The 26584-nt window shown below is 41.9% G+C and overlaps 1 long non-coding RNA gene across 1 annotated transcript; it reads right to left on the reverse strand.

Annotated features, from left to right (window-relative positions):
• Positions 1 to 3285: 3285 nt before the first annotated feature.
• Positions 3286 to 26119, reverse strand: LOC129199638 (uncharacterized). The gene is made up of 4 exons (XR_008574704.1): positions 25983 to 26119; positions 15175 to 15267; positions 9060 to 9116; positions 3286 to 3803 (listed from the first exon to the last, which is right to left on the reverse strand). It is a non-coding gene; the product is annotated as an uncharacterized LOC129199638 (long non-coding RNA).
• Positions 26120 to 26584: the final 465 nt, after the last annotated feature.

Genomic DNA, 26584 nt, shown 5'->3' on the forward strand with positions numbered 1-26584 from the left:
GATGTGACTCCTCTGTTTGGAGAGAGAAGTCCTGAGGAAAAGCTCTCTTGCAGGCCTCCTCCTCAACCACAGCACTGCCTCTGCAGGGAGAGGTGCATCCCTGGGGAGGGAACGTCCCCAACACTTACTTTTGCCATTGCTGCTGAACAAACACTCATAGAAAATACTAGCCTGGCCTGCAAGGATGCATCCATACTCTGAGCCCTGTCCTCTTCAGCATACTCAGTGCAGGTGGACTTTTATCTTTCGGTGTTGGCTTGTAGTATCTGACCCATTTTCTCTCTGATTACTATCTACCTCCACCCTACAAAATGAGTCTTTTTTCTTCTTTTTTTTTTTTCTTTTTTTTTGGGTGGGGGACGGTGGTGGGTAATATCCTGAAGGCAATATCCAGCAAAGCCCTACTCTCTGAAAATAGACCCAGGTTTCAACATGCATTACTTCTGTCCAATTTCAGAACAGTTCACCTTCAGCCTAGTGACTTGCAGCAGCTAGCCTGGGTTTGTTCAGTCACTTGTTTAGATCTTAAAATGACAAGAGCCCAAACATATTTATTGATTCAAGAGCTGCAAAACTTTGGCATCCAGGGAAGAGCTGCTGTTAAATGACTGCTATTGGTGTACTTGTGTGGCAGTGGTTTAGTTTCCATCCTTGATCAGCTCCAAAACCCAGTCCATTGCTTTCAGCCATACACCAGACGCTCTGCTCCTTGTGCCAGTTTACGGGCATAACGCTGGTGGCTTCATGGCGAAAAGCTATTCTGAGAGTCTGAAACAAAGCCATAATGATATATGGCTGCCAAAGTTAGCTGTTTCACAGCTGTAATAGCACACTGTAGGCTGTGTGGCAGCCAAGCTGTCTTTGTTACTGTATTAAGTGAGGTGCAAGTGCCTGGAATGCTACAGGCAGCGAGAGCCATCGTGGGTGGCAGCTGCCTTCAGAGTCCTTGAAAGGATATGCTGTGATAACTTGATAAGGTGTTTGCATGTGTTAGAGGGCATGACATCCACGCAGGTCCGGGTGATTAGAGTACAATTTTCTTTGGATGCGAGGCACTCCAAACTACATAGAAATTGGGCGGAAAATATGAAGCATGTTTTGTTTTTTCCACAAGACTCTAACTATTTAAGGAGAATTAGTTTCCCTGCTAATGTCTGATTCAGTTAATGTGTTTATGCATTCTTTTAGACTGCCCCTCAATCCAATCAGCATACTCGGTGTTTTGTTAGAGATCCTGACAAACGTGACATTGGGATGTGGGGTGACATTTCCAGTCTGAGGGTTGGTCTCTGTAAAGCTGGTGTAAATCAGCAAGAATTCCACTGAAATTATTTTGATGTAAATACAGAGTAGGTGAGATGAGTCTTAGACATGCTGTTCTTAGTCTCTGCATGTATGCAGACCTAAACACTCCAGATACCATGACAATTTGACTTCTGCAAATGACATTCTCCCCTTTCTCCTTTCTGAAAACTTGTCCATATGTTTCTTGAACAGAGTTTGCACTTCTATCAACCATAGGTGAACACTTTAACATAAAGAAAAAACACAAAACAAGGTCTTCTCCTAATCAGATGCTCTTCTTGTTGTCAGCAGAAAGCCCCATCAGGTCATCCATGCACTCAGGTGCCACTCAGCCATTCTTGTTAGGTTACTGTGGTTCTAGTTCATTGCTACCAGGTAGGGCAGCTCTCTTTTAAATAAGTGCATAGGATCCTATATCTAAGGGTTTATGTTGGTGTGCATGAGGGTGATTCTCCCCTCAGTCACATCTGTCTGTGGAGCTATGTTAGCACAATGGGGTGAGATGCAGGACCCATATATAGTGTGAGTACTGGCATTCCCTGGAGAAGGGTAGATGGCATCCCCAGCTTCTTTAAATTGCCTGTAGTCAGTCAGAGGTACTGTGGCTGCATTTTCCAAATAACTGAGAAAGCTGATTTTAACATGGGTCTGTTTTTCAGAAATGGGGATTACACCATATGACTGACTGGCATGCTGAAATGAGATGTGTATCCCATAGTGATAGAGTATTTTAAGATTGCATCCTGCCCTCGATGAACAAACTTAATACACATGATGAACAGAGTTTGGTCCCATTTCCTCTTGGTGAAACCTTGTACCTCATGAATACAAGTTCTCAGGGTTTGTTTCCCCTTATGATTCATTTGTCTAAATTCCACTGAAGTTGTTGAGTTATGATAACTTAGCAAGAAGAAAATGAACTCTTAGTGATTGTCTTTTTAGAAAGGATTAAATGACTAAATTTTATAATTAAACCAGGCATACAAGCCAAGTATGCCTGGTTCTGAGATAAACACAGATGCGGAGGAAGTTATTGATATCAGTGAACCATTTCCACTGCAGGAACCTGAGATGAGTGATTTGGACTATAGTATATGTAGCTCATAGCAAAACTTCCAGTGCTTAAAATTGACAAGGCAAAAGAACATACTATATTGCATGTAACTGCATTTGGGTTTCCAATTATATTATGCTAACAGAAAATACAAAATCCCTCTTTCCCTTCCAATAAGTCTTCAGCAAGAGAGAAAACTGTAAACCCCAATCATTGGTAAATTCCTCTTTTTGTCTAGCAGCATTTATAAAATATTTTTCTCTTTAGCACAGACCAATCACATCTAGACTAAATGTGCTTCAGGAGGTCTTTTCAAAATACCAGTAGAGATCCTCTGTCTGCAGTGGGGCACCCAAAGAACTTACTGCAAGGTAAGGCAGGGTGTGAAACAAACTCACAGCAGCGCACATGTGCATGTGATCAGCCCACCGTGAGCACAGAGAACCTTATTCCTTTCTTACTCAGAGCAGGAAAAGCTGCTTCACATTTACTGCAGGCTTTTACAGTGCATGAAGCAAGGGGTGTGCAATAAATGCACATCTTTCCTTATCTTCCTGTACCTTTTTCTTATGCCCATAACTTGAATGCCTTTTCTAGCAATTCTCTAATCTCATTACTGAACAATGTGGTATATTGGGTCCCTGACCTCCAGGTTATTTTAGGGTGCTGCACAGTGAATGTAGCTGGAGATCTTGGGCACAGGCTGCAAAAATGAATAGATATTGAACTGAGGCTGAATATAGAAGTCAAGGAACACAGGGCTAAATTTCTAAAATTCATCTAAAAACCACTGGAATTCAGCTCTTCTTTGGACTGATGAATCCATGCTGCATAATCAAATGGATTGTAGCTGCTCGGTTGCACTTAATGAAACTGTTTTCATGCGTTCTGAAGCTACTTTTGTTCTATATGTAGTAACCTGGTAGATGAAAGGGGTATGTTGCACTAGCGTCTTCGTATCATGAGCACAATAAATGTGCTGAAGACTCAGATAAGCTGAGAGTAAGTTAACTTTTAACAGGTCATTTCTAAATAGACTTGCAAGTTGCAGTGATCCTGGTCTATTGATGCATGTTGGAACTTGTAACTCCAGTATAAAATACCTCAAGAATTGAAAAATCAGGATGTTCTAAATTTCATGTCTCTTAATAGCTTCCTGAACTGTGCATTAGCATTGTGCTTCTAGCTGAATACCACATATTTTCACATTATTTCTTCTTCTGTGTGAACAGAAAACCTGACCTTGTAGGCTTCGCTGCACAGTCCTGCCTGTTGCACACAGAGTGAGTGAGTGGGTCAGAGCTACATCAAAACTCATGTGGTTGTTTATCTTTTATTTCTTTCTTCAGTAGCCAGGAGTATGATGGCACAGACAGACACTGAGTTTCATTCCAGAATCCAGGTCCTGGGTGGATGGCTGGCAGCTCTCCTAAGGCATTCAACCCTAAACCACAGAAACACCAAGACATGAAGTGGTATTTTTGCTCACTGCAGCTACTGCATTATTATTATTATTATTATTATTATTATTATTATTACTACTACTACTACTACTACTACTACTACTACTACTACGATTATGATTACGATTACTATTATAGCACAGGAGCAGTTAGTTTTCTTCTTAGTAACAGGAAGAGGTGGCCTGAGGAGCAGCAGTTCAATGAAAGTTCAAGTGGTTAGTCGCCTAAGATGCACCATGGTTCCAAGATGTGGAACCACTTAGAAATGACAGTCAGACCAAGAAATCAATGAGGAGGTGATGAATCTTGGGTACATATTAGATGAATGTGTTAAGCCAACCATCTGGGATATATTTAAATCAATTCAAATAATTTTGTCAACAGATTAAGATAGCAAGTAATCCTTCATGGTATGGCTGCTATTCAGAGAGCGGTTGGGTTCCTGTCCTGCCTGTTTCCCCTGTCACATGGAAAACTTCCTTCTGAATTTGTGTGGAGAGGCCTGAGCAGAAAAAGCAACCTCCTGGGAATTTACTTTTTTAATAGTCTGTGAAAAGGCTGCTGGAGCCCCTTTTGCAACCCTCCGCTTGTCTCCTCCGATGGCTTTCCCTTGGCCTTGTTCCCTGACTAAGCCAGGTGGCTGTGGGAAAGACGGTTTTGTGCTGCTCCATTCTACATTTAGACATGGGCGGAGAGCAGAAGTGATACTATAAAAAGTTTCAACTCCAGCAAGAAGTTCAAATCTGCCGCTCATCCTGTAGAACCCTCTAGAGTGCTGCCCTTCCTCCTAAGCCCCCTTCTCCCCTCACACACAGGCAGGGAACATTTGTAGATTCTGAAAGAGAGGTCACACCTAAGCCCTAGCGACTTTATTTTGCAAGCCTGTCATCGGCAATGAATAAAGTACGAATGATAGGGTTTTCCTCCAGCTTTGTCAGAAGAGCACATGAAGGGACAGATGAGGTCCATGCTGCAGGGGGACAGTGGAGCTGGGCGGCTGGAGGATCAGCAGAACGAATCTGTAGAAGCCACTGTCTCAGTGCTCAAGTGGTGCAGCTCTTGCATGTAGGGAAGAAGCAGGGAAAAAAAAGCTCATACACTGGGAAAGGACTTCAGACGGGATGCTCTTGGTTTCCCACTCCCAACAGCTGCTGCTTCCAATGCAGGACAAGGGCTTTGGATATGGCTGGCTTGTCCAGACTTTCTGCTACTCAGTAGGTTCCTACAAGCTTCATTTCCCCTCATTCAATAAAAAAAGTGGTGGAGTTGTAAAGGAAAAAACTGTGTCACATCAGTGACCAGCAGGTCGAGGGAGGTGATTCTCCCCCTCTCCTCCACTCTCATGAGACCCCACCTGGAGTACTGCATCCAGCTCTGGGGTCCTCAGTACAAGAAAGACATGGAGCTGTTGGAGCAAGTCCAGAGGAGGGCCATGAAGCTGATCAGAGGGCTGGAGCACCTCTCCTGTGAGGACAGGCAGAGAGAGTTGGGATTGTTCAGCCTGGACATGAGAAGGCTCTGGGGAGACCTAACTGCAGCCTTCCAGTACCTGAAGGGGTCTACAAGAAATCTGGAGAGGGACTGTTTACAAGGGCATGGAGTGACAGGACAAGGGGTAATGGGTTTAACCTGAAGGAGGGTTGATTCAGATTAGATATTAGGAAGAAATTCTTTACTGTGAGGGTGGTGAGGCACTGGAACAGGTTGCCCAGAGAAGCTGTGGATGCCCCATCCCTGGAAGTGTTCAAGGCCAGGTTGGATGGGGCTTTGGGCAACGTGGTCTAGAGGAGGGTGTCCCTGCCTGCAGCAGGGGGGTTGGAACTAGATGATCTTTGAGGTCCCTTCCAACCCAAACAATTCTATGATTCTATGATTCTGTGATTCTATGATCATTGATATTGCCTGTAAGTGCTCTGTGTCAGCTTCCCATGTGATGAAAATCATGCGGTGTATATGTGTGTATGTATGTATATTTACATACATGTATTCAATAGGTTTCATTGTAGATTAGCCACCTTCTGGCTAACCTTGAAAAAAGCCACTTTCCCAAAATGCTGGTAGAATCATAGAAAAGAATCATTTAGGTTGGAAAAGACCTTTAAGATCATAAACCTAGCACTGCCAAGTCCACCACTAAACCATGTCCCTAAGTGCCACATCTATGCGTCTTTTAAATACCTCCAGGGATGGTGACTCAACCACTTCTCTGGGCAGCCTGTTCCAATGCCTGACAACCCTTTTGGTGAATAAATTTTTCCTCATATCCAATCTAAACCTCCCCTGGCAACACTTGAGGCCATTTCCTCTTGTCGTGTTGCTTGTTACTTGGGAGAAGAGACCAACACCCACCTGGCTACAACCTCCTTTCAGGTAGTTGTAGAGCGCGATAAGGTCTCCCCTCAGCCTCCTTTTCTCCAGGCTAAACAATCCCAGTTCCCTCAGCTGCTCCTCATAAGACTTGTGCTCTAGACCCTTCACCAGCCTAATTGCTCTTCTCTGGACACGCTCCAGCACCTCAGTGTCTTTCTTGTAGTGAGGGGCCCAACACTGCACACAGGACTCGAGATGTGGCCTCACCAGTGCCGAGTACAGGGGGATGATCATTTCCCTGGTCCTGGTGGCCACACTAGTTCTGATACCAGCCAGGATGCTGTTGGCCTTCTTGGCCACCTGGGCACACTGCTGGCTCATCTTCAGCTGGCTATCGACCAAAATCTCCAGGTCCTTTTCCGCCAGGCAGCTTTCTAGCCACTCTTCCCCAAGCCTGTAGTGTTGCCTGGGGTTGTTGTGACCCAAGTGCAGGACCCAACACTGAGCCTTGTTGAATCTCAACATATCATAACATTGCCCTTTACATAACCTATCCAGTGTCTGCCATAATGGTGGGATATATCTTGGCATGTATTAACTCTTTGTAGCAAAGTTGGTACCTGTTGTGTGCCTGCCAAAATTGGTGGTTGATCGAATCCCTAGTGATGCATACAGATCAGGCTCCTGAATTTGCTGCTAAGGACAACCATTTTTTGAGTTGTGCTGCAAAGTCATTTGAATTGCATGCACATCATATTTCATTTAGCTCTCAGACTAACTTTGATTTGTTTCTAACTGCAGAATTAAAAATGATGCATTATTAGCTCTTAGTAATGCAAATGTGGGAAATGGTCTCATTCCATAACGCAGAAGGTTAAGCAACCCTCTTGACTGGAAAGAGAGGATGCTGAGAATTTTCAGAGGTATCAAAATTTAAAAGACTTGATCCAGAGGTTATGAAGCTGTTACTTTGAAGACTTGCTTTGGTTAATTCAGTGTGTAGTGCATCATCACTTATACAGTCCATCCCTGTACCTCACCTTCTGCAGCATGGACACCACCAGGATTCATATTTTCCCTCTCGTGGGTGAATGTTAAAGAATGTGGTCAAGGATGAAGAACTGCCAACATGAGCGAGGCTGCAGAGGCCTTACTGTTCAGTTGCAAAGTGACTTTTAATCTGACTTTGTAAGTGCCTGGGTGGTCTTGCTTATTACAGTGTCTAAGAAAAAAATACCCCTGATCAAAGGCAGAGTGAACTTGCCTCCTTGTTTTTCCTAAAACATTTTAGATATATGGCATCAAGCACCACAAGCCAGATACTTTCTAATGTCACTGTAACATCATTTACAGTAATGCAGCCAGACTGATTTTGCTATATTCATTAATCATCTAGGACTATTTACTGCCTTCCCCATAGACCTCAATTATTTACATTTCAGAGACTCAAATTGGATTCCAAATTGCAATTTTGTTTTTCAAACACCAGAGGAGATCAAAACAAGTTTTGAGATTCACCATTAGATATGGTGATCCCTCGTCTATTATTTTTAAAGCAGCTGCTATCCCCAGGACAAGACACTTAATTGTTAGGGAGAACATCAAAGCAATGGTGAAACTAGACAGATTTGTGGGACACAGATCTAGAAATTCAGCAAAGTAATTGCAGACTTTGTACTAAAAACTGGTCTAACACTGATCATATCTAGGTTGATATAAATACATGCATCCATATGGCTTTGAACAGTTAGCAAGGGATTAATGCTAAAACATGTTTAGATCTCAAATTGTAATTGGCCATTTCCAGCTATCTTTTTCTTTTTTGAAAACTTCATATATGAGAGAATAGCAAAGCTGGCAACAATATTTGATGTCTTTATATGCTTTCAGAAACACAAATATTCAAGTGTGGTCTTTTGTGTGAGTCCTTGCATCAGCAATGATAACAGGCATTTGAGAGAGCCATGACTGTGCCCAGATATGCGCTCACCTTCCCTGGGTGAGCGCAGGGGCTGTGCAACAAAGTGTCAGGAATGTTCACCTGAACATCTGCACTGGTGTCATTTTCCACTATTTTGACAGAAAGTCTCAAATGTCCATGGTAATTTGGAGAGTTGACAGTTAAAACTGCTCCATATGGCCTCGTCCCAAAAATAACTTTAAAAATAATTTACAAATACTGTCTTTGCAAGAAATAATTCTGGAAAATTCTGGAGAATTATTTTTATGAGGGACATTTGGACATTGTGTAAAAGAGACAAGCACCATAACAGTTTCTGTGGCAGTAGGCAAAGAGGGAATTTCAGTTACCCGAACCTTGGAAAAAATCATCTTCTTCTAAAGAAAGACAAAAAAGAAGGATAAAATAGACAGTTTATTGTAGCTTTAATTGACGTAAATGTGAAGGATTTATTGAACTATTAATTCTTTTTGCCCCAAAGGAATTTTATTCCATTGTCACAGTCATTTTGTTCTGTGGCTAAGGTTATCTTGCTAATGAGCCTGCAATTGGGTTTCCAGTAATGAACCAAGGCTCACTCAAAGTGACGTCTGTAAAAAGGTAAAGACAGGTATGGACACAGCTGAGAAAACTTCCACTAAGATGTCTCTCAAACGCTCATTATAATTTATCATTATTCTTCCAGGCCTACTTATGATACAATTGTAAAAGATAAATAATTTCCCAAAGGCATGAAGTTACTGTTCTATTTTGATTTTTCAATCATATTATTGTTTTCTGGAGGGCTATTATTTTAGAGTTACAATCAAGAAATAACACTTTCCTCTGCTTTAGATAGGACTTTACTGGTGCTTGCTTGGGGTGATATTAATGCGTTGGGTGTTAACTGTTCTGTTCAAATAGTTCACACTACTGTTTAGCAAACATGGAAGAATTCAAGGTCTTTTGGAAGAAGGTAGATACTTACCTTCCTACAACAGCTTCAACAGTGCAGAGAAACGTTGCCTTCAATTTCTCCAGGAAACTGAGACAGAAACAAGGTGAAGGGGAGGAGAGAGACCACAGTTAGTCAAAAAGAGAATAACAGTCCTGGGAGAATGATAAAATGACACTTAGTATTTGTCTTTAGCATTTGGAAAAAGAAACAGCAAAAACAAAACCAACAACAACAAAAACAAAAAGGCAAGAAAACAGAAAATGTCCACAGCCCTGACACTGAATAGTGTCTTTGTCTGGCAGCGATCTTACAGGAACCCACAACTACCCAGGCAAAAATCAATCTTAACATAACTGCAAATGCACTAGCACTACATATTTTAAAAGAATAAGGTCTCTCCTTCTTGCCATTCCCACTCTCTCAGAGGGAATTTCTTGTATATTTGTTACTTTACTGACATTTTCACTTTCTTCTGATGAGGGATGAATAGCCTTGTTTCATCAAAAAAGGTGCTGTAAGAAGCGTGCTTGCAAATGGAGTATTTTTAATCATCAAAGAGAAACATCCTAGTCAAGCATAACAACTCTGTTTCAACGTAAGCAATTAATTTTCATCTAGATCTTAGTTTGTATCAGATAAGATTTTTCACTCTAGCTAAGTGGTTTGGATGTGATGGCAGCTACCACTACTAAATATGTGCACTTTATCCATGAAAAAAGTAAAACACATTCCTTCTGCTATCATTAGGATATAACCAATGCGGATATAACCAATAGCAGAAAATAAATATGTCACTAAGCTACACTACAACAATGAAATAAGTGAAGCTACTCTTTCATATTCTTGTGAGTGCTTCAGCATAAAAGAATAAACTAATATTGAAAATCATAAAAAATATCTGAGTCCCTATCTGGTATTACTATACAAGTTAGCAGTCTTGCAGCAAATCTGGGCAGAGCCTTGCTAACAGAAGGAAGAAAGACCATGGGGAATCTTCTAGCTGTTCAGAGACAGGAATTTTTGTTTATTGGTGTGGCTGAAGATACTCTATGTAAAGATGGCATCTGGTAGTTTCATACAAAGTGAGATCATCCAATTTCAGGTATGCAGAAACCATGGCAAAATATCCATAAAGGCTTGTGTTAAGACACAGCTTCCCTAGGGGAAGAAGTGTGCTTGCTTCCCATAAAAAGCTAGGACAATTTTTCAGCTAGACGTGTGTAGTGTAAGCAAGTTTCCCCTCTGTCTCAGGCTTTTTCACAGGAAAGAAAGGAGAAATATTGCCTTCACAGGTAACAATTCTAGTTGTCTCGTTACTGTACATATGTTAATGTGCTAAAAGCTCACAGAAAAATGTGTGGCCAGAAACTGCCAGTTTGAAAGGGCCTGGAAGGAAAGCTGGGGCACCCTTCACAAAGCCTAAAGAAGCTTAGTCCTCAGCACATGTGAGCTTGCATGTCAAACATATAATTCTTTGTTTGCTTCCCACCCTAGAAAATACATGGTAATGAAGATGCCCAATTAGTTTATTACTAATAGCAAAGAACATGCAAGTGGACAAACTACTTTTGCTGCAACTTACATCTGCTTCTGCAGAGATGCCCAAGCTAGCCCCGAGGGCACAGGACCCCACGGTGCCCCAGTGCTTTCCCTGCCCTTCAGGACCTCTCTGCACCACACCGCACTGTGACATGCGGAGGGTTCGGCTCTGCTGGGATTCCCAGCCAGCAGCAGTATCCCATCGAGCTGTGTCCGAGCACGCTTTGAGATGTTAAAGTGCAGTATCTAAACTAGCCCTATTGCTATTCCCATGGCAATATGCTCTCATGGTTATGTCCTTGCATTTTGTGAGGCAGTGTTAGTCCTCCCCTTAGAGTGGCTCCTGCTGAAACACCGTTTTGTAGTACTGTATTGCCATTGCCATGAAAGTCTTCTCAGACCTGTTCTTTAAACAGGAAATATCCTGGTGTGCTGATCTGAAAGTAGTACCTTTCATTTCCCTGAAATTCCTCCTTGTGAACTATGAGGTATGTCCAGCAAACTGCCACAGAAGAATGGCAGAGCAGAAAGTAAATTTTTTAATTTCATGAGGCTGAGCTAAAAGGAAAATGCTGTCAAGTGAGAGGTGCTGAGGTTCGGACACTTTGTTATTTCCCCAATTGGGACAAAAAATTACATTCTCTGATACAGTCCTTGTGAAAGAAAATATTTATTTCTAAAAATAGCATCAAAATGGCTACCTTTGACTTCACTGTTTGCATCTATTACACAATATATTGCAGAAAAATGGAAGTTGTTATGTTGGCATTGGCGTGAAGTGTCCTGGCTTCAGCAAACCAAAGCATTTCTGTGGTCCCCTGGGACTGTCAGCAGTTACACATTCTTGTGGAGCATCTCAGTTCAGTGTTGCTTCACTAGCATTCACAAGCGGAAAACCACTTTCAGGAAACTTTCAGCCATGACTAATCATAGATCACACGTTCATAGAATGGTTTGGGTTGAAAGGGACCTCAAAGATCATCTAGTTCCAACCCCCCTGCCATGGGCAGGGACACCCTCCACTAGACCACATTGCCCAAAGCCCCATCCAACTTGGTCTTAAACACTTCCAGGGATGGGGCATCCACAGCCTCTCTGGGCAACCTGTTCCAGTGCCTCACCACCCTCACAGTAAAGAATTTCTTCCTAACATCTAATCTAAACTGACCTTCCTTCAGGTTAAAGCCATTACCCCTTGTCCTGTCACTCCATGCCCTTGTAAACAGTCCCTCTCCAGATTTCCTGTGGGCCCCTTCAGGTACTGGAAGGCCGCAATTAGATCTCCCCAGAGCCTTCTCATGTCCAGGCTGAGCAACCACAATTTTCTCAGCCTGTCCTCACAGGAGAGGTGCTCCATCCCTCTGATCAGCTTCGTGGCCCTCCTCTGGACTTGCTCCAACAGCTCCATGTCTCTCCTGTACTGGGGCCCCCAGAGCTGGACGCAGTACTCCAGGTGGGGTCTCACAAGAGCAGAGTAGAGGGGCAGAATCACCTCCCTCGGCCTGCTGGTCACGCTGCTTTTGATGCAGCCCAGGGTATGGTTGGCGCAGCCCAGGATACGGTTCACTAAGAACTCTTTGACTCCAAGGCTTTTTGGGGTTTAATACACTTTCACAAAAGTAAACAAAAGAGCCTAAGTCCATGATTTGTTGCTTAGAGGCGTGTTATACTACCTATCGCTCTTCTCCCTTAAGATTACAATTTTTTTCCTTTATTAACATTTGAGTCTGTGAGAACTTTAGAAATGAGATGCTTCTCATACAGGTCAAGATTTCCAGGAAGGACCAAAAATTATAGACACCAAATGACAGATACTTTAAAATTATGGGACTTTCAGTGGGTGTCCTCTACTTCAGAACAATCAAGGTGGCTACATTGAGTCGACTAAAAAGGAAGTATTATCCTTTTTAAATCTTGATCACTAATCTGTTGCAAATAATAATAAAAAAATCTTCTGCTATGCAGAAATAACCGAGGAAATAAAGAAGGCAATCACACTTAAATCGCATTTAAACTGACACCTGGTGCAAATTTAAACTTTTTATTGAAAGGAAAGTGCTTCAGCGACCTTTATCCTGAGGATCCCGTCACATCCACTGTTTCACACAAAGCCTTGAAAACCCAGTCAAAGGTGTTGAAACAACTCAGGCTGGAAAGTGGCAAAAATAGATGCAAAATCTGCAATAATTTCAACCCATGACCTGTCACTATTCTGCTGACACGGAGAAAAGCAGCTGCTCCAAGAGGAAGTAATGTCTGTTGCAGTCAGAAGAGGTGGCTGACAGCAATCCCGGCAAGAGCAGAAATTTGCTTTTAGCTACAGATAGTTCATTTTAGGAGATGGTGGCATTTTGCAGGCCAATCCCAGTGCTGTGGAAAAACGCGATCCTGTTTGCAGTGTGTAATAATTCTGTGCTGTTTCTTAATGTGAGTCAGGCACATCCAGATTTCTGGCATCGGCTGAGGTTCTCCCAGAAGGTCTATTCTGAGCTCCCTGTGCAATGAAGTAAGAGCTGTGCATATGTCAGTGTATTAAAGGTTCTGTGTGCTGTGAAACCCAGTTAAGGAAGTTTCTCACAGCCTCCCCGTACTTTTATATTTGGAGCTCCAGCAACCCTGCAATGGCACAAAAGTCTGGTGAGAAGCATGCCTTTGATTTCAGCTGATAAGTAATATAGGTTTAAGCCAAATTTACCTCTCTTTAAAGAATAATTTAGCAGATTGCTGTTCACTCTTGTTATTTCAGTGACACAGAATTGAGGAGCACCAATTCAAAGATCAGGAGGCATTGAATTATGAACTCTAACTGAAATTTAAAATACTCCCGAGCAATTAAAGGATGTCTGCTCAGATGCTGTAGTACAGTTCACAAACAATGGAGTTCAGGGAATCATCTAACACACTGGTATTATTGATAACACAGACACTTTCTGCACACCTTGAACTGATAATAATTCGCTATAAGCTCACACAGCTGAAGAATGCCTCTTTGAATTCAGTGTTGATTAAGAAGATTTCATCCAAATGTCAACATCAATTTTTCCCAGATCCGTTTTTCCACTGAACAACAGCTTGATTGACGAACATGTTTCAGAAGGTGATTACTCCCTAGCAAAAAGCTTGCAGTTTCAAGTGAGAAAAAGCATGTTGCATAAATTTATTGATATACTATCATAAATATTTCTAGATACTTCTGTTTTATTTACTTTTACTCCTTCAGCACATCTTGAGGTGGAAAACTGGAATATCAGCACTGGACACTGCAAGGCTTCATGCAGAAATAGAAATGGATGAAAAGGAAAATTCATCACCCTACACTTTTATATGTCTCAAACCAACTCCAAACAGATAAATTCTTACAATTCAGGATCCATTTATATCTTAAGATCTCTCCTGTATCTGACAACAGGGATGTCAGTCAGGATCATGAGTTCAGGACACAGATTCTTATCTACCAGAAAATGCATATTTGATTTGACAACAAAAGACTAAATTTTCTCACAGTAAAGTTGATTTAAAAAAAAAAATCATCTAAGGTCCTTGAGACCTATGATGAAGGTAACTATTTGCTCAGAAAAAATAATATTGCTGGAAAGACTGAATTCTAATTAAAAAGAAAGATTTGTGTTTGCATTCCAATGAATTTCTTCCTCAGTATTGCTCAGTCCTCATCCAAGAAGGAGAACAATAAAGTGTATTGGTAGATATGTTAGTCAACCGTCAGAAAAGCTCAGGTTTCAACTACACACATTTACTGGTACTTGAGGATCAGAATAAACCAGTTAAGACTTAATTTTCTATGCCATTTTTGTTTAGTCTAGAGCGATCAATAATACACTGTTTTTAATGGTCAGTACTGTCTCCCTCTGGCTTCTTACACATCAAAAAACTATCAAAATGCCAAAGCCACTCTTATAACAGTTTGAACGGAATGAATTATTGACATTAAAGAGCCAACCCCAATATTAATCACTGCCCCAGTTTGCAGTTAAATGCAGTGAGGATTGCATCCTGGTGACATTACCCATGTAAACCAGACTAATTTAACAATTATTTATTTCCAAAACTTGATCAAGAGATCAGCAGCATTCTGTCAGACAGACAGAACCTGATTTAAAAGCTGTTAACAGGATGCCAGGCTTAATATCTCACTGCACCTTGCACAAACACTATTTTCCCTAACAATGTCATAAACAGGGTAATTTTAGAATTAAAAAAGTAGCCACCATGATATAAAATGCTAAGAAGGGCAGTTTATTATTGTTACAAACAAGTTATTAATGAGGAAACTCAAGCATGATTTAAATGACTGTATCAATTCACAGCAGAAGACACTGTCAGATATAGGGTATGCCATCCAGAAATGTCCCCTTGTTTCAGCACAGTGATCTGGTAAGGAGGTTTACATTTCTTGCTAACAGTATATATTATTCTTTATCTTTCTCACCTACAGCCCTCCAGAAGTAGTCAATTATAGCAACAGAGAGAAAGAGAAGTACAATATGCTGACTTCCATTTGGATTCCCGTCAGCGTTATCAGCTCGGTCCATATATAACGTTAACTTCCTACCCACTGCTATGCAAGCAGAGAAGTTGTACAACACACCTCTTCTCCTGGGGTAACACAAAAGCTTGTTCACCCAGAGCTCTCCATCAACAGTGGGATGCCAGCCCATCTGGAAAGTTGTTTACAGGCCATCTGAAAGGATGGAAGAGAAAAGGATTGACTCATAGCAGGCAGATTCATAAATAAAGACCCAAATATCATTGTTTCAGAAAGAAGGGTGCAAGAGCTAAGCTCTCTCCCAGGAATTTGTGCAGCCAGTACTTATGCAGCAGATAACCCCAGCTGACCTTTTGAGCATTCAAAGGGTAATAGCTTTGCTGAGATGAACCAGTATTGAACAATTTTTCCAGTGCATCAGGCAAAACAAACTCTCAGTCAACACCATCTCTGCTGTCTTTCTTCATCTGACACAGCTATGGCAGAAGCATATGAACAGAGACCAGATGCAAGCAAATGCTGTGCTGCTTTTATTCAAATTCCACTACCTCCCTCTTTCATTATATCTGAACAATATCTTGTTCTAAACCTGCCTGATGGGAGATGGGAAAAGTAATTAACTTTTAAAACTTTGGTGCCATAGCGTAATAGGTGTCCTCCTTTCTCCCTTCATGACCATTTCAAATGCATGCCATTAAAATCTCTTTAGTACTTCAGGATTTATTTCCAACTTATTCTAATCCAAACAATTTCAGAGACAGGTAAGATTCCCAAAGCCAACAGTGCATTTTTTTCTCAGCTATTTGCAAACCCCAAGCACTTTAAAGCAGAAGAATTAATAGCCTTCTAAACCTTATTTTGCTTAGCATATTACTTTTATCAGATATAGGATAATGCATATTTCATTACAACACAATTATCTGAACTCTGGCTCAGAACAAGAAACCACTGGTTTTCTTACAGCCTCAAAGAATAAACATATTTTCCTCTGAAAGAAAAATGAAATATGTACATATTGCTCAGCCTCAGCTGCATCCCTAGACACAAGCCTACTCTATGCCTTCTATATTTTTATTGCTACTATTTTTGTATTTTGGGAAATGCCCAAAACAAGCACTTCCATCCCTGCCTTGGTAAGGTTTTGAAGTGGTGAAAGCTGACTTGACTGACTTCTGTGTGCAGGGCAAATTAACAGGCCCACACCATAGAAACTTTTGCTCTACTATAAATTTAAGCATACCCACTGTGCTATATTAGTAACTGTGATATGATATGAAGGTAAATACAAGCTTTCTGACTCTGGGACCCCCTCCAGAAAGCAGTTTCTGTGAGAGCTGAGCATACTGAACCAAAGGGACACTCAGTTTCTTAATATTGCACTACAGCAGCTCTGCTGAACAAAAAGGGAACAAGGAAAAGATACCTACAAAAACTTGTCCAGGGAATAAGAAACATTGTTCTGTGGCTAATGTAGATCATGGAGAAGCATCTGAACTTAGTTGCTTGTTTCAGGTGATTTCACGAGGTAGTCCTACAAGCATACCTTCCCTTGAAGCAGGTGGCTCAGGCCCATCCTCCCCCCTGCAGGCTGGGGTTTGCAGGCACGACCAGTGAGCTGAAAGTTGGGCAGAAGTGGGTGGCATCTGCAGTAGCTTGTGTTGAATATCACCCTTGAAGTGCAAGTTCAACAAAGCAATCGTGCACCTCGGGAAGGCGGGGGGGGGGGGGAAGTGGGGGAAACACAGGTGTCCCCCTGTGATGAGTCACTAGGGTCACAAATGCCATGACAGCATGTCATTGTCCATACACAAGCATCATTGCATCATTGCACCTCATAATAATCGTAATGAAAAAGCTTTTCAATAGTAGGTCTCAGGAATACAGCAGCATGTATATCCAGGCATAAGGATCTAAAGAGACTGGACTGGGTCTGGCAGAGCCAGGAATAGAGTCTGGAGAGCCCATGTTTCTGGTAACCCTTGCTTTCATGCTGACCACTCAACCACATCACTTCCTTCACCTGGGAGTAAGCTATTGGTGGCAGAAGACTGCAGAGTTCATGTATGTGCTTATGGTTAGCACCTACATCATTCCTTTCCCATTCAAACTTCCAAAATATGCCTGGCAATGAATGGAGGTCAGCGCTTTACTTCCAAGGTGTTTGTCTATGGATTAACAACTCCTTATCCCTGATTTACAGCTCCTTACCCTTGCTTATTACGTGGAGTGACGTTTATAGCAACTGTTTATATACTTTTATAGAAACCTCCCACTTATAATACGTGCACCTCAAGGTTGAGGCTGCAACATGCCTAAGACAACCTGCACCGCAGTTCTCATTTTGAGGGGTCTGTGGCAGGTTCCCAAGTCCTCACCACATCACCCTTCCTCTGTTGATACATGGGAGCTGGGTCCAGGTAGGTGGGACAGGACAGCTTGGGTGATTCAGCATTGGACTGCAGGACAGAAAATGTAAAGCCTCCTCGGTCCCATCATGCATCTGCTGAGGGAACTGTAAAATGGGGGAAAGTGGAAGACCTCCAATGTCAGCCTGGTATAAAAAACATTTCCCTGCTGTGCCCTTTTGGTGCACAAGATTCTGGCTTCTAGCGCCTGCTGCGTGCCTGCCTTTTCAGGCTGTGCTTCCCTTCCTTTGCTAGTGCTCTCTCCAGCCCCTGCTTCCCCTCCATCCTGCATTTCTTTTACCAAGCCAGATGCAACTTGCTCTTCCCCATGTCAGGACAAACCGCATATCTGAGGAGACAATTGCTCCCTACAGATTTACTCACAGAGCCAGGAAAACAGTCCTTTGCAGAAGGGATTTTTCAACACTCGGTGTGCCTATGCCAAAATGCCTCAGCAGATTCTGTCATCTTCACTTCTCTGCTGAACTAATTACATTGCTGGAGTCTGTTACTGTTGTTCTCGGGGAAGCCATGGAATAAACTAGATAATTGAAGTCATAGAAGTGGCAAGTGTCCTGTGTCCTATTCACCTGCTCCTCCTGCTCTAGGAAGGATGTGGGTTGATCTTGAGAGGAAAGACATCAGATCAGTTCTGTTTGTTTCTTTTTTCCAAAATCAGCTGCTAAGTGAAATAACAAATTGTGCAAAGGAATACTAACAGAGCTTTGTTTTTCCTCCCCGTTAAAAGCCGGCAGCTGCTTAGTGTTTCACAGAGCAAGATAAGCAATGTGACATTTGTGGCCATTCACATGCATTGATTTGTTTTAGTTTATTGTGGTTTTAACTGAATTTCTTAGTGCTTTGGGACTGGGGAAAAAAACCCCAAAGAATATCAAAATTATGAAATTGCTAGGAAGAAAAAAATCAAGTAAACAAATTGTGAGTTAATAGTTCTTCTGTAAAGTGGTTTTGCTGACAAGAGAATTAGAGCAAGATGATCTTGGCAAGCAGGATGTTGTGTTAGCTGCACAAACTTTTTCTGTGCTCATATACAATCTCTTAATAGTTGGGTGGGATCTTTTTTCCACATTTCATGGAGAGACTTATTTACAGGTTGAAAAGAAGATGAATTTTGTTGACGTGCACAGCATCTAAACAAAAATATTTCAGTATTCCAAATCAGGTTTTCTGTTTACTTAACAACTGTCTCCAACTCTTTATTTTCCAGAGATTTTTTATTTTGCCAGATTCACTTCATTGCTTCCTTCTTCACAACAGGTTTATCCTCATAGACTTATAGACTCATAGAATGGTTTGGGTTGGTAAGGACCTCAAAGATCATCTAGTTCCAACCCCCCTGCCATGGGCAGGGACACCCTCCACTAGACCACGTTGCCCAAAGCCCCATCCAACCTGGCCTTGAACACTTCCAGGGAGGGGGCATCCACAGCCTCTCTGGGCAACCTGTTCCAGTGCCTCACCACCCTCACAGTAAAGAATTTCTTTTTAACATCTAATCTAAATCGACCCTCCTTCAGCTTAAACCCATTACCCCTTGTCCTGTCACTACACTCCCTGATAAACAGTCCCTCTCCAGCTTTCCTGTAGGCCCCTTCAGGTACTGGAAGGCCGCAATTAGATCTCCCCAGAGCCTTCTCTTCTCCAGGCTGAACAACCCCAACTCTCTCAGCCTATCCTCATAGGGCAGATGCTCCAGCCCTCTGGTCATCTTCATGGCCCTCCTCTGGACCCTCTGGAGGCCCCACAGCTGGATGCAGTACTCCACGTGGGGTCTCACTAGAGTGGAATAGAGGGGCAGAATCACCTCCCTTGACCTGCTGGCTTATCCTCATATCCTCCCTTTGGGGTTTCCTTTATTACAGATTGTTTGGAAAGAGAAATAATTAAAGGTGGGGAGGGTGAAATGAGAGGAGTTGATATCATGTCTTCAGTTATGGTTTCACCTTTCGAGCTTCATAAATTTATTGAGACCCCTTATACTGAACAGTCCCTTGCCCATCATAGGTCTACCTCCACAAGTGAGGAGAGACATATTTCTATGGATCTCCAACTAAAACCATTTCAGAATCAAATGGTCAGTGCCTTGAATTGTCACACAGTCTCTAAATCATTTCAGCGTATATGTAGATTTAATGGGAAAGGGAAGCTGAGGGAAACCTAAAGACATCCCATCCCACTTCCTTTACTCCCTTTGCCCTATTTCTGTGCTCCCCCCTTGTCGTATAAGCCACTATAAAAGCACATCCTCTCTGCTCCCATGCCAGCCTACTCATGTTGTGGCTGTGTTCATTCAGACCTCATGCAACAAACACCTAAGTAGTTTGAGCCCAAGGTACACCACACAGAGCAGACTGAAGTCTCCTTTTATCTTTGAATCAGTAAGACCAACATTTCTGTCTGTCACATAACCTATTTTCCCCACAATCTGAGTCACTGGAATTAGAGTGGGCTGGAGATCAAAGCCAAAAAGGAAGATTTGCTGTAATGTTCACAAACGAAAGAAAAGCTGAAATTAATTTAACTTCTGAACAGCACACTTGCAAGGGATTAGGCAATCACTGACTTTCATGGAAATGCTTCTGCGGTCCCTGTTTCACAAATGCCCCACAGAAGATGAAATGGATTCCTATTGGCCAAAGAGCCATGGGGGAAAGTGTGGCTCCCAGTTCGTTTATGCTTAGCACAGAAAGCTGTTTACAGGGATGTAAACTGAACGTGTTTCCAGTAATGCTGCCCTCTCAGCTATGAAAGAATTGCAGAGCCCCAGACCTCACTGGAGTTCTCTTGCTGGATCCTAGTTAATGCACTGTCATAGTCATTTTCTAAGCTCTGTTTATAAATTCCCTGTTACAAGAGCAGTGGTGAACACCGGGCAATATATTTTGAGAGGATGATTGTTCTATAAGCCAGACCATATCATTGTTTGTAGTCAGCTTTTGGACTCATGTTTTACAATACCATTTGAAGCATGTCACGATAGGGGCGTACTGCCTATCATTTCCTGTTATGCCAAGAATGAACCTGTCGATATGAAAAAGGCATTATGTGAACTATTTTTTACTGAGGTACCACATACACAACCCTCCACAAGGCAAAGGGAGGGGAGTAAAGGAGTCTCTTTACTTTGACCAAGTCTAAATGTATTTTTTCATAAAGGAATCTATGTCTCCAACAACTTCTGCTGTGACCATGAAGGATGTTGTGGGCATTATATGTTTGCATCATGGTAGTGAATAGAGGTCCCCCAGTGCAGGAGTTGGGTGTGCTCGTCACTCATCTTCTCTACTTCAAAGTGCTTCCATCTGGTTACATACAGAAGCTCAGAAGATAGGACAAGATAGATTATTTTTGTATGAAGGCTAGAGGATAACTTGGTGTTTCTATTCATTCGCAGTCTTCTGACTTTTCCTTTGCCCTTTCTATCTGCTTTAGTCTCCATGTATTATTATTCTTGCTAAAGTGTAGTTTTTACTTCACAGGATTTTTCTAAACATGAGTGGTAAAACTTAGTTTCTGTAACTAAATTTAAATCCATAAAGGAATGACTAGTTTTTATATATATACAAAACCAAAGCTTGAGTCCATAATGATTCATCTACTGTTGTACACACCTCCAAATTAGAAATGGAAACATGAAATACAGGGAGCAATTAGTTGATGACTAATGGACACTAATGATTTTGCTGCTACAAGACAAGAAGACAGTTTTAATGTCATCTTAGTTTCAGGTAGACTTCACACGCTTACAACTTGTCAGCTGAAGCTTGCCATGGAATGAATGACATGTTGAAAGTTAGTAGAGAGGTCTCTTGGAAATCTTAAAGTGCATGTTCCTACTGAGAGTATTTGAGGTGAGCAGAGAAATAACCGTTAAAAAATCCAGTTCCAAAGAAAGTCTTCAAATGCTAAGGTTAAAACAACAGAAAGTTGTATTTATGATCTTGCAGATAACCAGAAACAATAATGTAGAAAGGAGTGAACTTCCTTTATTCATCTCAAAAGAAGGTTTAAAATAAGATCCTAACAAGCATTATTTAAATACCAATGCCATTTACCAATTTGATTAAAACTTATATGGGAAATTATCTCATTGTGAGCATCTGCACATTGTTCTGTGATTGACATTTCATGTGGGGGCTTGGAATGTGGAGGTTTGAGGAATGTTATCTCTTTCTCATCATCTAAAGGAGTTAAAGTTGGAGAGGTAGTGGAGTCCTTGAGGGGGAAGCAAGCCCCGATGCTTGTAGCAAAGTATGGCGATTGCATTTGAACTGCTACACAGTCTGCTCCAAAAGGCGCATTACTGTCACACTTCAAATAGGTGGAGGGAGCTCATGCAGCATGCAAAGCTTGGGATTGCACTGCTATTTCCTATAACTTTTCATATGAACAAGATTTATTTCTTAGCATGGTCACATCAGTGAAGTCACAATGTCAGTGTGCAGTACCTGCCTAAGAAGTAAGGCAATATTAATGAGGATAGTAGGATATATGTTACACGTTACAGCATCTCAAGTACATTGGCAGCACCACCGTCTGAATGTTCATCACAAAAAGTGCAGCAATAAAAAGAGTTCTGCAAAAATTCTTCTTCCTGAGAATGAGAAGTGAAGAAACAGGAAGGACTAAAAGGATTTCCTGGTAATGAGTACTGTAAAAATACATAGGAACTGCAGGGTCAGTGACAGAGCAAATTGGTCACCTCACTGATGTCACATGTTGTGTTTCCACTATTTTCTCTTCACACGGCAGCTAAGGTAAAGAAAATCATAAGGCATTGTATTAGAAGGGAAAATGCTATTTTAAGGTCAGTTTGAGCTGTTAATCCATGAGGTCTCAGTTTTGTTCCAAAAGAGAATGAAAAACTAACTGGAGAAACTTTGAAATCTTTGATCAAATTGAGTTCTTTTCTAGCCAATCTTGCTGCTCATAATCCCTATGCCAGGAACAGGCAAAATGCTACGAATGCAAGAACAGATTGCATCCAGGTGGCCAGAGAGCCAGGAACACATAATGAATAGCTTGTCTGAGCCAAGTGAAAAACAAGGAGAGTTTTAATGAAAAGTCACCTGCATGCGCTCTTCTCCTCTTCCCTTTGATGTCTGGATGATGTGTTGCCATATTAGAGGTGCAGGCCAAGACAGGCTCTTTTTCACAGGCTTTGACAGAAGGCATGCAGGCCCCACTTCAGCTGTCCGTTTCCTGTAGGAAAAACCGTAACAGCGAAAGAAGCCTGGTGCTACTGGGACTGTACCACGTCACAGACCACTGCACGGGATGGACAGTTAGGAGAAAGTCTGTAAACAGACCCAGGAGAAATATAGACACACTGTCTGAGCATGCAGGGATGGAGTTAGGAAAGCCGAAACCCACCTGGATTTGAAACTGGTGAGGGAGGTGAGGGGTAACATGAAAGGCTTCTGCAGGTACTTCAGCAGCAAAAGAAAGTCATGGAAAAATATGGGCCCGCTACTGAATGGAGCAGGGGACCTGGGGAGAATGAACACAGAAAACTCCACGGTGCTCACGGCCGTCTTCATCTTAGTCTTCATTGGTAAAACCTGCCTTCAGCAACCCCAGGTTTCTGAGACCAGTGGAAAAGTCCAGAGCAAGGAAGATGTACCTTTGGTGGAGGAGGGTCAGGTTAGGGAACCCGTACTCAACCTGGACATATACAAGTCCATGGTGCCTGAGAGGGTGCCCTCACAACTGGTGAGGGAGCTGGCCAATGCAATTGCAAGGCCACTCTTGCTTATCTCAAAAAGGTCATGATGACTGGAAGAGGTTACTGTGGGCTGAGAGAAAGCAAATGTCACTCCTGTCTTCAGGAAGATCAGGAAGAAAGATCTGGGGAAATACAGGCCAGTCAGCCTCATCTCAATCACTGTGAAAGTGATGGAGCAAATAATCTTGGAAACCATTTTGAGACATATGAAGGACAAGGTGGCAATTGTGAGTAGTCAGCATGGACTTATGAAGGGGAAATCTTGCCTGGCTAACCAGACAGCCTTCTACAATGAGGTATCTAGCTTGGATAGGTGGAGAGATGTTGTTTACCTCAACTTTAGTAAGGCCTTTCACACTTTCTCCTAGAATATCCTCATAGAGAAGCTGAGAAAGTACAGGCTGAGTAAGTGGACCATGAAGTGGATTGAAATCTAGCTGAACTGCCAGGTTCAAAGGGTTGTGCTCAGCAGTACAAAATGTAACTGAGGGCCAGTCACTAGTGGAGGACCCACCAGTCAATACTTGGGCTAATATTGTTTAACATCTTCATTAATGACCTGGACAAGTGGGTCCAGGCAGAGTGCAAGTTTGCAGGTGGTACAAAACTGGGAGGAGTGATTGATGCATCCACATGGTTGTGCTGCCATTCAGTGGGTCTCAACAGACTGGAGAAATGGACAGAGGGCAACCTCATGAAATTCAACAAGGGAAATGCCAAGTCCTGCACCTGGAGAGAAAAACCCTGTGCACCAATACAGACTGGGGGCCAACCATCTGGAAAGTAGTTGGCAGAAAGGGACCTGGGAATCCTGGTGATTAACAAGCTGAACGTGAGCCAGCAATGAGCCTTTGTGGCAAAGACAACAATATCCTTGGCTGCATTAGAAAGAGTGTTGCCAGCAGGTCGAGGGAGGTGATCCTTCCCCTCTACTGAGTGCTACTGAGACACACCTGGGGTGCTGTGTCTGGTCCAGTACAAGAGACATGTGGACATACTGGAGTGTGTCCAGTAAAAGTCCAAGGAGATGACTGGAATTGGAACATCTGACATACAAGGGACTGAGAGAGCTGGGACTGATCAGCTGGGGAAAGAGAAGCCTCAGGGAAACTTATTGATATGTATAAATACTTGAAAGGAGGGAGTAAAGAACACAGAGATAGGGTCTTATTACTGATATCCAGAGAAAGAACGAGAGACAATGGGAGGTAATGCGCACAAACTGAAATACAAGACATTCCAGTTAAATATAAGAAAAAACTGTTTTTACTGTAAGGATGATCAAGTATTGGAAGAGGTTGCCCAAAGATGCTGTGGAATCTGTCCCTGAAGGTATTAAAACCTGACTGGACACGGTCCTGTATTGACTGTTGTTTGAGCAGTGGGACTGGACTAGATGATCTCCAGAGGAACCTTCAGACATTCTATGACTCTATAAAATGAGCTGAAAGCTGTACAAATGACCCTTGACTGTTGATACATTCTGCTTCCCATTAAAATTGCTTAGCACCTTTGTATCTTCCACTATCAAAAGAAAGAGATGAAAAGATTCTATCTTGAACTGGATGCAAATCATCTTGATCGCAGAGGGTATGTGTGTGGGGGGCCATCAGGAACATTAAGGGAGTTATCATTTAATCTTTCTGCTGTCTGTTGTACTTTTTCAAATTCACTGCTCTGGACTTTTTTGAAAGAACAGAAGATTTTCTTTCAGCTAAAATAGAAGGGCTTTTAAAAATTTCAGGTCCTATAATCTGGTGACCGATGTAACAGAAGTGCTTTGATTCTATTATTAGGGCGGGTTGCACATGAGAGAGCTAAGTATGAGATTATCTTAATTTTAAAAGGCCTGACAATGTGGTGCTTTGGAAGAGCGGAGCACTCTCAGAGTAGATGGTTAGGACTTCTCACTCTGACCTCTTGTTTAGAGACATAAACCAGTTCCATCTTTAGAAGCATTAGACCTTATGAATGCTTTAAATGCTATCATTTCAAAGGCAGAATGAAGTCTAGATGCATTATCTATGATCTGTCCGTAGTTTCTAAAAGTTCTTGCTGCAGGTGATGAAGTTATACCAGGGTAATACCAATACAAGAAAATATAGAAGATTTTGTATTTCTGTATTAACTAGTTTTCCTAGTCTCCACCAATGGACTTCTATTAAGTCAGTTGATAAATATCAGAATAATTCAAAAACTGAGAAGACACACCTGGCAACAAAACTCTCTAATTTTAAGAGAGGGTTAAAGTTACAAGCTGTTATTTTGAAATCTGTCTACTCCCACTTCAGTAATGCAGTTTTATTGCCAAAAGAGAAGGATTAAAAAGTTAGATGTCTAAAAAAGACAGGATTTAATAATCATACATAGAAGGAATAATCCACATATATTCCTTTACCTCACCCAGACTCATCTTCCTACTTTGGGTCTTTCTTTGACAAATAATCAACACATTTAATGTAGCAATCTCTTTCTTCCTCTTTCTTAATTAGTTCTGCCTAACCACATTCAGGGTGCAGAATTTTTCCCTAGACAAATCCTACCATTTACAGTATTTCATCAAGCTGAAACTGATTGACTTCCACTGAGGCTAACTGCAGTTTTCTATTGCTATATTATCTTAGAGAAACAACAAAACAAGTCCTGTTGAAAATAACTATCAACATGAAAGACAGGAATTTAAGTATTGATACTCTTCATCTTCCAATTGTGGAGTCTCAGTTGTGGAGTCTCCTTCTCTGGAGATATTCAAAACCTACCTGGACGTGATCCTGTGCAACCTGCTTTAGGTGATCCTGCTTTAGCAGGGGGGTTGAACTAGATGATCTTCAGAGGTCCCTTCCAACCCCTACCATTATGGGATTCCACATAGTGAAGTTTCAGATGTGAGTGGTCTGTGCAGAGAACATTTTCAGGATGGTCTAGTAATTAACAGAGACACATCCTTACATAAACCCTTGTTTTTCATGAGAGATTAAAGGTGTTCCCTCATAATGCAATCTCTGGAGAAAAATAACTACAATTCCTGTTCAGTTCTTATTTAACAGATCACCAAGGCATGACCAGAGAGGTTTCAGAGGTCAAAAAGATTTGCAAAATAATCTGTTAACAGCAGAAGAAATCAGGTGAATCACACTCACTGAGAGATGTTTGCAGGAAAGAACAAGATTGAAGCCAAAACCAAACTTTCTCAGGCTGGGTCAGGACTGACTTGCCATTATGGAACCAGCTTGGACGCAGCACCTTTTCCTGACATCCTGACATGTTTTTGTAGGGTTGGGATGCTCTCCCAGGTGAGATTCCTACTCACAAGCCCACCAGGCAGCAGGAAAGGACTGGTGAGGTGCTTGTGTTGACAGTC

This window comes from Grus americana, chromosome Z (assembly GCF_028858705.1).
Source record: "Grus americana isolate bGruAme1 chromosome Z, bGruAme1.mat, whole genome shotgun sequence".
NCBI lineage: Eukaryota > Metazoa > Chordata > Aves > Gruiformes > Gruidae > Grus > Grus americana.